Consider the following 15933-nt stretch of genomic DNA (forward strand, 5'->3'; position numbering starts at 1 on the left):
ACGAGTCAAGCGGGTAATCAACGGGGGTAACTCGCTCTCACTTAATAATGGTTCTTTTTGCCTCGTGAGTGCTGGACGAGGCAAGCGGGTAATCGGCGGAGGTAGGTCGCTTTCTCTGAATAATGGTTCGCTTTGCCTCTTGAGCGCTGGCCGAGGCAGTCACTGGCGGGTAAACGGCGGGAGCAACGGACTTATGCCTCGCGAGCGCTGGCCGAGGCCAGCGGGTAATCGGCGGTGGTAGGTCGCTCGCCCTTAATGGTTCGCTTTGCCTCTTGAGCGCTGGCAGAAGCAGTCACTGACGGGTAAACGGCGGGAGTAACTTACGAATTCAGGCATCGCGAACGCTGGCCGAGGCCAGCGGGTAATCGGCGGGGGTAGGTCGCTCGCCCTTAATGGTTCGCTTTTTCTCTCGATCGCTGGCAGAAGCAGTCACTGGCGGGTAAACGGCGGGAGCAACGGACTTATGCCTCGCGAGCGCTGGACGAGGACAGCGGGTAATCGGCGAGGGTAGTTCGCTCGCCCTTAATGGTTCGCTTTGCCTCTTCAACGCTGGCCGAGGCAGTCACTGACGGGTAAACGGCGAGAGTAACGTACTCAGGCCTTGCGAGCGCAGGCCGAGTCTAGCGAGTAATCGGCGGGGGTAGGTCGCTCCCCCTTAATGGTTCGCTTTGCCTCTTGAGCGGTGGCCGAGGCAGTCACTGACGCGTAAACGGCGAGGGTAACGGATTCAGGCCTCGCGAGCGCTGGCCGAGGCCAGCGTGTAATCGACGGGAGTAGGTCGCTCGCCGTTAATGATTCCTTTACCTCTTAGGCGCTGGCAGAAGCAGTCACTGGCGGGTAAACGGCGGGAGCAACGGACTTATGCCTCGCGAGCGCTGGCCGAGGACAGCGGGCAATCGCCTGGGGTAGGTCGGTCGCCCTTAATGGTTCGGTTTGCCTACTGAGCGCTGGCTGAGGCAGTCACCGACTGCTCGAGTGACGGGTAAACGGCTGGAGTAAGGGAGAAGTCAAGGAGACACTGGCCCTTCAAACGACATACAATTAGGTGTGTGGCGGGTAAACTTTGCGTCTTCAGCGCAGGACGAGGCTTTCAGTCATGAATCGTGTGGCGGGTAAACTGGGGGGGTAAACGCCAGCACCTGATGGCTCATTTTGCCTCATGAGCGCTGGACAAGGCAAGCGGGTAATCAGCGGGGGTAGCTCGCTCGCACTAAATAATGGTTCGCTTTGCCTCTTGAGCGCTGGCCGAGGCAGTCACTGACGGGTAAACGGCGGGAGTAACGGACTCAGGCCTTGCGAGCGCTGGTCGAGGCCAGCGGGTAATCGGCAAGGGTAGTTCGCTCGCCCTTAATGGTTCGCTTTGCCTCTTCAACGCTGGCCGAGGCAGTCATTGACGGGTAAACGGCGAGAGTAACGTACTCAGGCCTTGCGAGCGCTGGCCGAGTCTAGCGAGTAATCGGCGGGGGTAGGTCGCTCCCCCTTAATGGATCGCTTTGCCTCTTGAGCGGTGGCCGAGGCAGTCACTGACGCGTAAACGGTGAGGGTAACGGATTCAGGCATCGCGAGCGCTGGCCGAGGCCAGCGTGTAATCGACGGGGGTAGGTCGCTCGCCGTTAATGGTTCGCTTTGCCTCTTAGACGCTGGCCGAAGCAGTCACTGACGGGTAAACGGCGTGAGTACCGGGATCAGGCCTCGGGAGCGCCTCGGCCAGCGGGTAATCGCATGGGGTAGGTCGGTCGCCCTTAATGGTTCGCTTTGCCTACTGAGCGCTGGCTGAGGCAGTCACCGACTGCTCGAGTGACGGGTAAACGGCTGGAGTAAGGGACAAGTCAAGGAGACACTGGCCCTTCATACGACATACAGTTTGGTGTGTGGCGGGTAAACTTTGCGTCTTGAGCGCAGGACGAGGCTTTCAGTCATGAATCGTGTGGCGGGTAAACTTTGCGTCTTGAGCGCAGGACGAGGCTTTCAGTCATGAATCGTGTGGCGGGTAAACTGGGGGGGGGGGGGGTAAAACGCCAGCACCTGATGGATCGTTTTGCCTCGTGAGCGCTGGACGAAGCAAGCGGGTAATCAGCGGGGGTAGCTCGCTCGCACTTAATAATGGTTCGCTTTGCCTCTTGAGCGCTGGCAGAGGCAGTCACTGACGGGTAAACGGCGGGAGTAACGGACTCAGGCCTCGCGAGCGCTGGTCGAGGCCAGCGGGTAATCGGCGGGGGTAGTTCGCTCACCCATAATGGTTCGCTTTGCCTCTTGAGCACTGGCCGATGCAGTCACTGACGGGTAAACGGTGCGAGTAACGTACTCAGGCCTCGCGAGCGCTGGCCGAGACTAGCGAGTAATCGGCGGGGGTAGGTCGCTCGCCCTTAATGGTTCGCTTTGCCTCTTGAGCGCCTGCAGAGGCAGTCACTGACGCGTAAACGGCGAGGGTAACGGACTCAGGCCTCGCGAGCGCTGGCCTAGGACAGCGGGTAATCGACGGGGGTAGGTCGGTCGCCGTTAATGGTTCCCTTTGCCTCTTGAGCGCTAGCCGAAGCAGTCACTGACGGGTAAACGGCGGGAGTAACGGAATCAGGCCTCGCGAGCGCTGGCCGAGGCCAGCGGGTAATCGGCGGGGGTAGGTCGATCGCCCTTAATGGTTCGCTTTGCCTCTTGAGCGCTGGCCGAGGCAGTCACTGACGCGTAAACGGCGAGGGTAACGGACTCAGGCCTCGCGAGCTCTGGCCGAGGCCAGCGGGTAATCGGCGGGGGTAGGTCGCTCGCCCTTAATGATTCGCTTTGCCTCTTGAGCGCTGGCCGAGGCAGTCACTGACGGGTAAACGGCGGGAGTAACGGACTCAGGCCTCGCGAGCGCTGGCCGAGGCCAGCGGGTAATCGGCGAGGGTAGGTCGCTCGCCCTTAATGCTTCGCTTTGTCTCCTGAGCGCTGGCCGAGGTATTCACCGACTGTTCGATTGACGGGTAAACGGCGTAATGTGTATATTATCACATACATGTGAATGTGTGAATGGATGTTGTATCGCCATGGCCCAGCGGCGCGAGGACGTTACCCACAGACGCTACGTTGTGCTTAGGAGGTGCTCCTGCCGTGGGAACGGTGCTGATTCAGCAAGCATGGTGCCGCTGGCCGCTCCTGTCCCGGGAGAAGCCGGGACAGATCAGGGCGGGCGGCGGACGAGAGCACAGGACTTATCGGAGTGTGCGGACGACTTACGACTCGTCCACAAAATACTGTAACTATTCTGTGAATATATTTAAAAAGCAATACAACCATTTAATCAACCAGAGAGAGAGAGAGAGAGTAAATTAAGTGAACTTAAAGTGAACTCAACGGCTCCGCTCGGCCAACACATAACCCACATCACTTAACTAAAAGGCTATTGTGTTGTCTCACGACTTCTATCAACTGGAGAAAGCAGGCAACGGTACACCGGACCTGACGTGAGATAACAGTTCGCGCCTTAATCAAAAACACAAAAAAACAGCTAACAAAAAGGCTAACAAAAGTGGTGGCAGCGGTGGGATTCGAACCCACGCCTCCGAAGAGACTGTTGCTTCTGTTCCCGGCTTTAATCTAGACCTAATCTTCTTCTTCTTCTTCCGCAGCGTTATTATCCCGTTTCTATATGGGGTCGCTGTTTTTGATGAGTCTCCTCCATCTAACCCTGTCCTCCGCCACTTCAAGGTCCAAGTTCTTCTTCCTGGCGTCCGCCACAATACAGTCCTTCCATCTCGTCTTGGGTGTTCCTCTCTTCCTTCTGCCACCCACTTCCATGTCCATTATCTGTCTTTCACAACTCCCTTCCTTTCTCCTCATGACATGACCAAACCATCTCAGTCTCGCTTCCTGCACCTTTTTACCCACACTTGTTACCTTAACTGTACCTCTTATGACTTCATTCTTGATCCTGTCCTTTCTTGTCACTCCACTCATCCATCTCAGCATTTTCATTTCTGTCACTTCCAATTTTCTTTCACTACTCTTCTTCATTGGCACAGTTTCTAGGCCATATGTCATAGCTGGTCTCACCACTGTTCTGTACACTTTCCCTTTTAATTTAATTGGCATTCGCTTGTCACAGAGGACTCCTGACATATCACGCCAATTATTCCATCCCGCCTGTATCCTTCTTGTAACTTCCGCCTCTTCATTTCCATCTGCCGCAACCGTTGAACCTAGATATCTGAAGTCCCTCACGCTATTCAGAGGCTGGCCATCTAATGTTATGCTCCTCATGTCCCTGTTCCTGCCTTGATCCTGGTCTGTCATCACCATATATTCCGTCTTACTTCTGCTTATTCGCATTCCCCGCCTCTCCAATGATATACGCCACTCCTCCATCCTCTCCTCCACTTCTTGTTTTGATTCACCAACCAACACCACATCATCCGCATACATAATGTCCCATGGCAGTCATGCCTGCTGCAGTTTTAACCCTCGTTTTCACATTTCTGTACATCTCCATAATTTGTTTTATATAACTCTCTGGTACCATCTTCTTCCTCAAGCATCTCCATATTTCCTGCCTCGGAATTCGATCATAAGCTTTTTCCAGGTCAATGAATATTGCGTGTATCTCCCTCTGCTTCTCTCTCTATTTTTCCATCATCTGTCTTAGCACAACAATTGCGCTAGTCGTTCCCTTTTTAGGAATAAATCCGAACTGGCCCCTTGCTATCTCCACCACCTGTCTCAATCTTGCATCCATAATCCTCTCCCAGATCTTCATTGTGTGGGACAGAAGCTTTATTCCACGATAGTTTGCACAATCTTGCACATTCCCTTTCTCCTTGAAGATTGGAACCATTACACTTTCTCGCCACTCCTCCGGTATAACTTGCTGGTCTTCAATTTTCCTCATTAGTATCCACAAAATATCTACTCCTTCCCTTTCCAAAGCCAACCATGCCTTCACGGGGATGTTATCCGGGCCAACTGCCTTGTTCCTCTTCATTTTCTTCAGGGCCTTCTCCACTTCCACTCTCTCAATTGGCCTCGTTGGTCCCTCACATGGAACTCCATCTTCAAAATATTCACGGTGATTCTCCTCGTTTAGCAGTCCTGAAAAATACTCCTTCCACCTTTCACGCACCTCTTCCTCTTTACTCAGTACACGCCCTTCCGCATCTAGTATTTGCTTTATGTGTTGAATATCTGTTGTAGCCTTGTTTCGGCTTTTCGCCAGCCAGTATATTTTCTTCTGACCTTGGGATGTTTCCAATTCTTCGTATATGTTCTCGCAAGCTTCCGCTTTCGCCACTGCTACTTCTTTCATTGCCGCCTTCTTCGCTCGCTGGTATTCATCTTTATCCAGTTGATTCCTCGTCTGTTCCCAATTCCGCTTCGCCACCTTCTTTTCCCTTCTTTTCCCTCAACTTTTCTTGTATGTCCTGTTTCCATCACCTTACACTGCGTGGTTTACCTGATGTTTGTCCCAGTACTTCCCGGGCTGCATTCCTCATTGTTTCCGCGTTTGTCTCAAACCACCTATTAACATCTTTTATATCACAGTCCATCCTTTCCAGCACTTTTGTCTGAAATTCTAACCGTTGCAGTCTCACCCTCACCAGTCTATGTTGTGGTGCAACGTGGTCACCGGGTATTACTCTGCAGTCTTTTACCTCCCTTATGTTTGACCGCCTATACATAATATAGTCTATCTGTGCTGCATTGTTTCCACTCTTATAGGTGATGGTATGCTCTTCCCTTTTGGAGAAAAATGTATTCGTGACCATGAGGTCAAACGATACAGCCAAATCTACCACTCTTTCACCATCTCTATTTCTCCTTCCATACCCATGCCCGCCATGTATTCTTTCAATGCCATTGTTGTCCTCTCCTACATGTCCATTAAGATCAGCACCCATCATCACTCTCTCCTCTGCTGGAAAACTTTCCATCACGCCCTCCAGCCTTCTCCAAAATACTTCCTTTTCTTCCTCTGTAACTCCTGTTTGTGGGGCATAAGCACTTACAATGTTTAATCCCCATGCCCTGTCCATTACCTTCATTACAATTATCCTGTCTCCTTCTCTGGTTACACTTATCACTTTTTCTTTTATATCAGGTGATAGTATAATTCCAACTCCATTTCTTCCCTCTTGATTTGATCCACTATAATACAATTTATATCCTTCAGCTAGCTCTTTCGCCTTGTTTCCCTTCCATCTCGTTTCCTGCACACACAGAACACTAATCCTTCTCATCCTCATCAACTCGACCACCTCTCTCCCTCGTCCCGTCATGGTGCCAACATTTTGTGTTCCCACTCTCATGTTTATTGGAGCTGGCTTCTTTAGCCGCGCACGCTCACCGCGCGGTAGCCCTCGCTTCATCACAGAGATCGGGCGAGGCCCCTGTGCGTCGCTTCCGGGGTACGCCCTAACCTTTGTCGAAACTCCTGCATTGAGACTCATCATGCTGGCTTTGGCAGGTGGTTTTACAGCCGGATGCCCTTCCTGACAACAACCTTCCCCATTTACCCGGGCTTGGGACCGGCACTGAGTTGAGCTGGCTTGCTCCCCCAGTGGCTGGGGAAGGAGATTTTATCACCCGGTTCTGACACAAATGAATTGTTCATAACATCTTCGCATTGCAGGATGAAGTCTCTCGCACTGTAATCCGGTTCATTGCCTGCGAAAGCTCTGACTGATGCCGTAGTCGGCAGAAGTTTAATAGTGTTAGTAGCCATTGTGAATTCTTGGTTAGTCAAGATATTACCTTTGTTATCATGCGGGAGAGAAGCAGGAAGAGGAGGAGGAGGAACTCTGTCATGAGTTGACCCGCTCCTTAGGACACGGGAATTGACATCCTCGGCGGGCGCTTCCGAATCCTGCAGTAACTTCTGGAACTCCTTGGCCAAAATTTCTATATCTTTATCAGGCTGACCTGCCATTTAAAAAAAGGCATTAGGAAAATATGGCTTCATGAGGAAAAATATGGGAAAAGAAAAAGTATCACCGCTAAGTGTGTGCTCACACGCCTCAGATGTTTCCAAAACCCATTAAAAAGAGGGAAAAGAACAATTAGTGAATACTTACCATGATAAAAACTTCCCACTGTGCAATAAAACACACAAAAGAAAGGAGAAAAGAAAATGAATGATTATATATAAAATGCAAACAATGTTCACAAATCAGGAAAAATATTAAACATCCCTCTACACCTGAATAAAATTCAACAGCCTAAGGGAAACTAGATACGGCTCCACCCGGAGACACACAAAGCACGTAAATAAAAATCACCTGAAATGTCATCAACAAGTGGTGTATTAACATAATTTGTGGTGTGTCAGCTACATGCATGTGAATACCATAAAAAAAGTGTGAAGATTGTACTCGTGGCACTCCTTTGTCCTCGGCTGGCTAGCCCTCGTCCTTGGCTGGCTGTCCCCGCGACCTTGGAGCGGCCAGAGAGACCGCCGGCAGTGCCCGGTAGCGGCTGGCAGCGGTAACTGACGGGTAAACGGCGGGAGTAACGGACTCGGGATGCGTTATCGCACGGAGAGTGGAGTTACCATCGCCTAGAGAGCGAGAGAGAGAGGGGTCGCTGCATTGAAGGCTGATCGCATTGGCAAACACGGTAAGAACGTGCGCCGCCACGAGGAGCCGCAGCTAATGCCGAGAAGCTTCTCATGAAAGAGAGGTGGCAAGACCTGGCTGTCAACATCAACATCGACCTGAGAAGAATGAGGATTTCCAGGTGAAAGTGAGCGATGCCGAGTCTTGGCCCGCGGGAGGGTGGGCCCGAACTAGGATACAGTTCAACGGCGTTTGTTGAGGTCGGTGCGCAACACGAGAGACTAATCCCATCCAAGCTTGCTGGCCCCGGTCTGAGAGGTTGGCAAACGATTAGTCGCTCGGGTAGGTGCAGCGCGCTCCGGCCCCAAACAGCGTTCGGGAAGCTCGAGCGGGTTTGTGGAGCGAGTCCGCCGCCGGCTTGCTCAACCCTCGCTTCCTCACAGCACACTAGAGACCGTTCTCTTTGGGACCGTCCCGCACGAGGGTCTCGATCCCCCCGCTGGCCGCGCGAGCGAGAGCCAAGAGCGGGAAGACCGTTACGCTCGGCCCAGCCGCCGACCAGCCGTACCCCACAATCTCGCAATTCCGCGCCAGCGGGCCGCTCCCAACGGTCAGCATCGACTGTGGTCGCACTTCCAGGCAGCGGCGTTTACAAGCTCACGGCAGCTCTAGCGATTCTAGGAGCCGAGTTCTTAGCGGTTATTGGGTTGGGATGGGGTGCAAAGTCTTGTAGGGTTGCTATTTCTGGAGTACGTTGACTGTTTGCGTTGTGTGAGTATGTTTGTGGTCTTGTACATAAGTGTAAGTCTGTGTGCTTGTCTGGCGTATGTGCAGAGGTTCCATGTTTCTCAGTTGTTTGATCCGTGGTGTTGTGATTCCAGACGTTCGAGTGTAGTAGTTGTTTGTAATGAACCTAGCCGCCTTGGTGTTGATCTGTGCTCACGTATCAATGTTTCTGTGTGTGTGAGGATCGTGGAGCACGGATTGAGCTGAGCACCCCAAATTGCTCCTTTTCTCCCGAAGCTATTCATTCCTGCACATTACAGCCGAACCACATTTAACTAGACACTTGCGTAGTGTAGGTACGGTACCCGCAAAAAAAGTATGCGGAAAAGGAACGGGTTATGGCATAGGAGTGACCTTCCGTCGTTAGAGCTTGCCCAAGCAGGCTTAGATATCGTTATAGTATTGCTGGGCAACTATAGTCAGTCAGTCAATCAATGTCTAGCAGCCCTCCCAGTCCTGTTTCCCGCCAGTGCCGCTATTGAAGCTTGCCAGGAAAAGAAAGTTCTGCCTTTTCGTGGAGTGAGCAACATACGGAGTGAGCTGAGCACCACAAATGGCTCCTTTTCTCCCGAAGCTATTCCGAGGGATATCTCATGACTGCGGTAGCGGTGGCGGCTGATATTGTAGAATATTGGTGTAAAGGAATTGGTCAAACGCACACACTAAATTGGACTGTAACGATCATTTCTTAGATAAAGGTATACAGTACTTCATACAGTCTCGTTTCCCTTTCCTCAGTATTATCGTCAAGAACATGACGATCCTAAATACTTTTCATTTAGAGTTTCATTACTAAAATCCTTCAGAAATAAATCAGATTTGCTTATCATTAAAAGTAGTTTTACTGGTGCTAATCTATGCCATATATATAATATATATATATATATATATATATATATATATATATATATATATATATATATATATATATATATATATATATATATATATATATATATATATATATATATATATATATATATATATATATATATATATATATATATATATATATATATATATATATATATATATATATATATATATATATCTATATATATATATATATATATATATATATATATATATATATATATATATATATATATATATATATATATATATATATATATATATATATATTCATTCATTCTTCATGCTTCCTAAACCACACACACAGAAAAAAAAAATGTGTTACCAAAAATAAGACGTGCATACTTAACTGATAAATAAGTAAACATGAAATTGCGGAAAAAAAAACTTAATATATTTACTCCATACCCACTGACATAATAAGGTAACTCTAAACTACATTAGATGATAATCTTGTTGCAACAGCATCACCAGTACTTATCACTCGAATCCGTCACCTGATACAGAATCTTGGCATTACATGCAACTTACAAACAGTTTGCTGCACACATGTTTCCCACAACGTCAGTTTATTAGCACCGTGGGGTGACCAGACACCCCAAAGGAAACAGATGTGTCTTTTTTTCAAAGGACCTGCCACGGGACTGTCAACATTTCAGTAGTCTCTCCTCTCACGTATTCAGGAAGGTACTAGAAAGGAGAGTGATCTAAGTGTTGCCAATTCAAGACGGTGATCAAAAACGTCTTTTGGGGGGGATGTTCAAACACCCCAGGATACTAATGTAGGGTTAAGGAAAGCCTACCATCGCTAAAGGGCAGGACGTCGAAAAAGAGATCAAATAAAATGAGATAAAGTCAAAATGTACGTCGGTTACACCTAACTATAGAGGGGTTGCACTGACGTCACACCGCTTTTAGGGAAAAATAACTGTCAGCCATTTTAGGAGGCACGAGCGATCAGCTGAGCCCCTGGCCCGCTGGCACGTGCCTGCCGTCTTCATCTCTCAATCTAAGTCTGGACAGTGAGGCTAGGCTTCCTTGTATAACTATCCGTTAGTCTGGCAAATGATGATGGACACACCGTATATACATTTATTTTCAAACTTTAAGATATATTTGATGATATCAACAATGAATATATGACTAATTTAACCCGGGGCATCCTCGGGCGGTGTTTAGTAAGAGCATCAGAACGTAAGGGGTTCCCAAAAAGCCCACTGACCTATACTTGCTAGCCCCGGTATACCTACCGCGAGTGGCAGTGTAGCACTTATCAGTAACAGTAATAGATGGGCCCCCCCCACACACACACACAGTAATAGATGGGCCCCTAACATAGTTACCACCACAGGAACATGGCGGGGAATAGCCCTCTTGCGGTAAATATGTTCTCGCCGAAACTGACGGGCCTTTGCGGGGCAGCTGAGAAGTGATCAGCTGATCGCTGATGATGACGTCACGTGCAACCCCTCTATACTAGGGGTGTGATATTAACAAACTAGATGGAAATCGCTACGGGTGTGATATTAACAAACTTAAGATGAAGGAACATATAAAGATTTCAACCAAATTACACTACTTCTTCAACTGTCTTTTAAATTTTGCTATCAGACAGACAGACAGACACGAAGAATATTCATGTTCATGTTCCTCCCTTCGCCCGCCGCCCCCCCCCCCCGTAAAAAAAAAAAAAGTTACATGCCTTCAGAGAGAGAGAGAGAGAGAGAGAGAGAGAGAGAGAGAGAGAGAGAGAGAGAGAGAGAGAGAGAGAGAGAGAAGCCATTAACCCTAATGTTTAATTTTAAGATTTGCCACGTAGGCAACCAACCCTTTTTCATTATTTATAGAATTATAATCATTAAACCTATACTTTAATATAATACGTGCTTCCTTTTATGAGTAAGTACTAAATAAAATCAGAAATTCAAAAGATATACTCTCTCTCTCTCTCTCTCTCTAGCTGGCTGGTTTGGTGCTCTCACTTGTAGTTGAACGTTGTTGTGAATTTTGTTTTGATTTTTTGCTGTGTGTGTGTGTGTGTGTGTGTGTGTTTGGAGAAGGGGGTGGGAAGTAGTAACGGTTCACGCCATGAGAGAGAGAGAGAGAGAGAGAGAGAGAGAGAGAGAGAGAGAGAGAGAGAGAGAGAGAGAGAGAGAGAGAGACACAGAGAGAGAGAGAGAGAGAGAGAGAGAGAGAGAGAGAGAGAGAGAGAGAGAGAGAGAGAGAGAGAGAGAGAGAGAGAGAGAAAACATCCACAGATTCATTCATTCAGCTAGCCAGCAAGACACAGACAGACAGACAGACAGAGAGAGAGAGAGAGAGAGAGAGAGAGAGAGAGAGAGAGAGAGAGAGAGAGAGAGAGAGAGAGAGAGAGAGAACATCCACAGATTAATCTATTCAGCCAGCCAGACAGACAGACAGAGAGAGAGAGAGAGAGAGAGAGAGAGAGAGAGAGAGAGAGAGAGAGAGAGAGAGAGAGAGAGAGAGAACATCCACAGATTCATTTATTTACATAGATTTACATAGAAAATCAGACCACACAGACCCCATGGTCCAGACTTGGTGGTCTGTCCTTAAACCTAAGTGATTTTACATTAATCAGAAGACTCCAAAACGTTGCATTTCTACTATAGTTGATATTAAGTTGAAGGAAGTGACGGTCGAGCTTATTTTTGAAGGAGTCAATCGTGTTACACTGGACCACTGACGGTGGAAGCTTATTCCATTCTCGCACTACAACGTTGGTGAAGAAAAATTTGGTGCAGTCTGAATTTACTTGTCTACATCTGAGTTTTACGCCATTGTTCCTCGTGCGCAAAGTGTCATCGATCATAAACAATGTTGATCTGTCTACATTCGTGAAACCATTAAGTATTTTAAAACATTCGATCAGTTTTCCTCGGAGGCGACGTTTCTCAAGAGAGAACATGTTAAGGGTAGAAAGCCTTTCTTCGTAGGATTTGTTGCGCAAGGAAGGGATCATTTTCGTTGCCCGACGCTGAACACCTTCTAATTTAGCAATATCCTTTGCATTGTGGGGAGACCAAAACTGTACCGCATATTCCAAGTGGGGTCTGACTAAACTGTTGTAGAGCGGGAGTATTACATCTTTATTCTTGAATACAAAGTTTCTTTTAATGAAGCCCATCATTCTGTTCGCTTTATTTGCTGCATCGATGCATTGCTGTGAGAATTTGAGGTTTGACGCGATTTTGACGCGATTTTGACCCCCAAGTCTTTAACGCATTGAACGCTTTTGAGTTTAACGCCGCGCATTTCGTATTCGAACTTCTTATTCCTCGTTCCAACTTGAAGGACCTGGCACTTGTCTACGTTAAAGGGCATCTCCCATCTATCCGACCAAGCTGAAATTTTGTGCAAATCCTCTTGGAGGCTTTGCCTGTCTTCGTCAGTGAGAACCGAGTTGCCAATCTTTGTGTCGTCTGCAAATTTACTAATGCGGTTATTGAGTCCAACATCCACGTCGTTGATGTAAATAATGAAGAGCACTGGGCCAAGGACCGAGCCCTGAGGGACGCCACTAGTGACAGGCGCCCACTCTGAGTTAAATCCGTCAATCACTACTCTTTGTTGTCTGTTGCTCAACCAATTCAAGATCCATTGGTTTACTTGACCGTCAATACCTATTTGCTTTAATTTGTAAAGTAATTTATGATGCGGGACTTTATCAAACGCTTTCTGAAATCAAGATAGACTACGTCCAGTGATTTGTTACGTCATAAACAGTGAAGAGGTCGTTATAAAAGGTTAATAGGTTTGATAGGCAGGATCTTTTGTTTCTGAAGCCATGTTGTGAGTCCCCAATCAATGAGTGGCTTTCAAGGTAATTCACAATTTTGTCTCTAATTATGCCCTCAAGAAGCTTACCTACAACCGAAGTTAGACTAATGGGCCTGTAATTACCTGGTACTTTTTTGTCTCCTTTCTTGAAAATCGGTGTCACGTTAGCCTTTTTCCAATCTGAAGGGACGATGCCTTGTCGCAAGGACATATTGAATACGGTTGTGAAGGAGGAGAGTATTTCGCTCTTTGTTTCTTTCAGCAGAGTTGGATATACTTTGTCATGTCCAGGACTTTTATTTGTTTTAAGTGAATGGAGAGCTTTAAGGACTTCATCGGTTGTTATTTCAAAATTAGGCAATGCATGCTCGAGATTTACAATAGTACTGGTGTTGGTGGTAGCGAGAGGAAGACTGTTAGTATTAAACACCGAGGAAAAGTAATTGTTTAAGAGGTTTGCAATGTGTTGGCTGTCAGTCACTAGTGCACCGTCGCTGTTTGTTAAAGGTCCAATACCACTTTTGATCGCCTTTCTGTTGTTTATGTAACTGAAGAAAGATTTCGGATTATTTTTACAGTTGGCTGCAATATTTTCTTCGTATCTACGCTTTGCCTGACCTACTAGTCTTTTTACTCGTCGCCTGGCATCATTATAAAGTCTAATGTTTTCGGGCGTGCTTTGTTCTTTCTTTAACCTGTAAAACAATTTTCTCTCATTGACTGATTGTTTAATTTCGCTATTAAACCACGGTGGGCTTTTATTAGTGTTAATTCGCTTCTCGCACAAGGGGACGAATGTGTTCTGCTGAGTGAGTAAGTGATTTTTAAGGCTTAGCCAGGCTTCCTCTACGTTGCCGTCATCTGATAGTTGTATTTCTGTTAGTTTTTGTCGGATTTCTACGAAGTTAGCTCTTTTGAAATTGGGCACCTTTACTTTATTTTCAGTCACTGATGATTGAGCTTTGATGTCGACGCGCACTAATTTATGATCGCAAGAACCGAGGTGTTCTCCTACCGTGACACTATTGATTAGGTTATCTTGGGTCGTTATAACAAGGTCGAGTATATTATTTTGTCGAGTTGGCTCAGAAACCATTTGGCTTAGATAATTTTCTTCTAGAAATTGATCATTCTATGTGACTCGCCTTCTGTACCTGACAGTGTCGCCCAGTCGATATGGGGGAGGTTAAAGTCTCCTAATATCAGTGAGTCGCTGTTATTAAGTGACTGCCTTAAGACGCTGTACATTTCAAGGTCGTCATCGAGTGATTGCCCGGGAGGTCTGTAGGTGACAGATATATTTAAGTTGACTTTGCAATGTTTACTCGCACGCACAAATGTTCAACGTTACTGTTTCCCGGTGTTTTGTCAGTGGGTTGCAAATAGCTTTTGACATAAAGCGGCGACGCCACCGCCACTACGGTTTACACGATCTTTGTTGAAGAGTCTGTAGCCATCTATGTTGTATTCGGAACTTAAATCAATATTTGTGGTGTCGATAAATGTTTCGGTTATAGCAATTATGTCAAAATTTTCTGTTGAAGCAAGACATCTCAGTTCATCAAATTTGTTTCTTAGGCTACGCGCATTGAAACTAAGGATTTTTAAGTTATCTAGAGGCTTAGTAATAGAGGTGGTGGTACTTGCGGGATCACGGTTACGGGTTTGTTAGGATGCACGGCGTCTATTTACACGGGTGGGGTGGAGGACGTGGCCGTGACTCGTTTTTGCTCGGATGACACGCACTGCTTCGTTGAGGAGCCTGAGTCTGGCTGCCCTGATGGGAGAAAGGTGCAATCCGTCCCTGTGGAAGAGCTCATTTTGTCCATAGAAATTGTCCCATGCGTTTAGGAACTCCACGTCAAGCTCCCTACAAAGAGTCTGTAAGCGGTTGTTTAGGCTGAAGGCCTTACTGAAAAAGTCGCTCCGCCCAAGTCCGTGGTAGAACTCCTGAAATCAAAATGTTAGGGATTTAGTCTTATACTGCTGGATGAGCCTACGGTACTTCTCCAGGAGTTCTCAGACCGGGTCGTGGTGACGTCGTTCGTACCTGTGTGAATAACAAACAGTGAATCATTAGTAGCCTGGGGAGATCTCCTCAAGAGCAGCAGTTATGTCGTCGATCCCAGCACCAGGATAGCAATAGTTCCGTCTTCGACGAGGAACTCTGCCGCAGAACTCAACGACCTGCTGGCGAATCATGGAGTCACCCACCAGGAAGGTGCTCTCCTGCTCGTCCTCCTCCTCCAGAATGGCAAACCTGTTGAAGCAATGAACAGGATAAATCGCTTGTCTGGCTGGTTTGGCCTCCATTCACGACGGTGAAGCCATCATGGGCGGTGCCACTAGCATCCTCCCGTTGCGTGGTGTTGTCCGCTGGTGTCGACGGTACCGCTGAGGGCAAGGGGCGGTTGGAGAAGGGTTTGGCACCACAGCAACGTTAGCCTGGATGAATTCCTGCAAGGAGGCAACAGTGCGAGAAAGCTCTATTATTTTATTCTGACCTGCTTCCATCTTCTCTTCTTGCTCCTGCAGTCTTGTCTCGAGATGCTGCCTGGTGAGAGAAAGCTCTATTATTTTATTCTGGCCTTCTTCCATCTTCTCTTCCTGCTCCTGCAGTCTTGTCTCGAGATGCTGCCTGAGAGACACAGTCGACAAACAGCAGAACGCCCTGTAAAAAGTGAGCTGAGAAGCTACTGTTACAAGTACTGCACTCTTAGGCGCCATCTTAGCTGAAATGAAAGAGATAAAACACAGAGTGAAGGGGATTAGGAAAGGTAGTTTAGTAATGGAGGAAAAGGAGAGAGAGGAGGAGAGGAAGGGATGTGAGGTGAGTAAAGAGGGGAAAGAGAGGTGTGAGATCAAGGAGGGTTAGGAAATAGGTGAGGTGGGAGAGAGGAGGAGTAGGAAGGGATGAGGTGAGTAAAGAGGGGAAAGGGAGGCGGTGAGTGAG

This window comes from Eriocheir sinensis, unplaced genomic scaffold, assembly GCF_024679095.1.
Source record: "Eriocheir sinensis breed Jianghai 21 unplaced genomic scaffold, ASM2467909v1 Scaffold714, whole genome shotgun sequence".
Classification (NCBI taxonomy): domain Eukaryota; kingdom Metazoa; phylum Arthropoda; class Malacostraca; order Decapoda; family Varunidae; genus Eriocheir; species Eriocheir sinensis.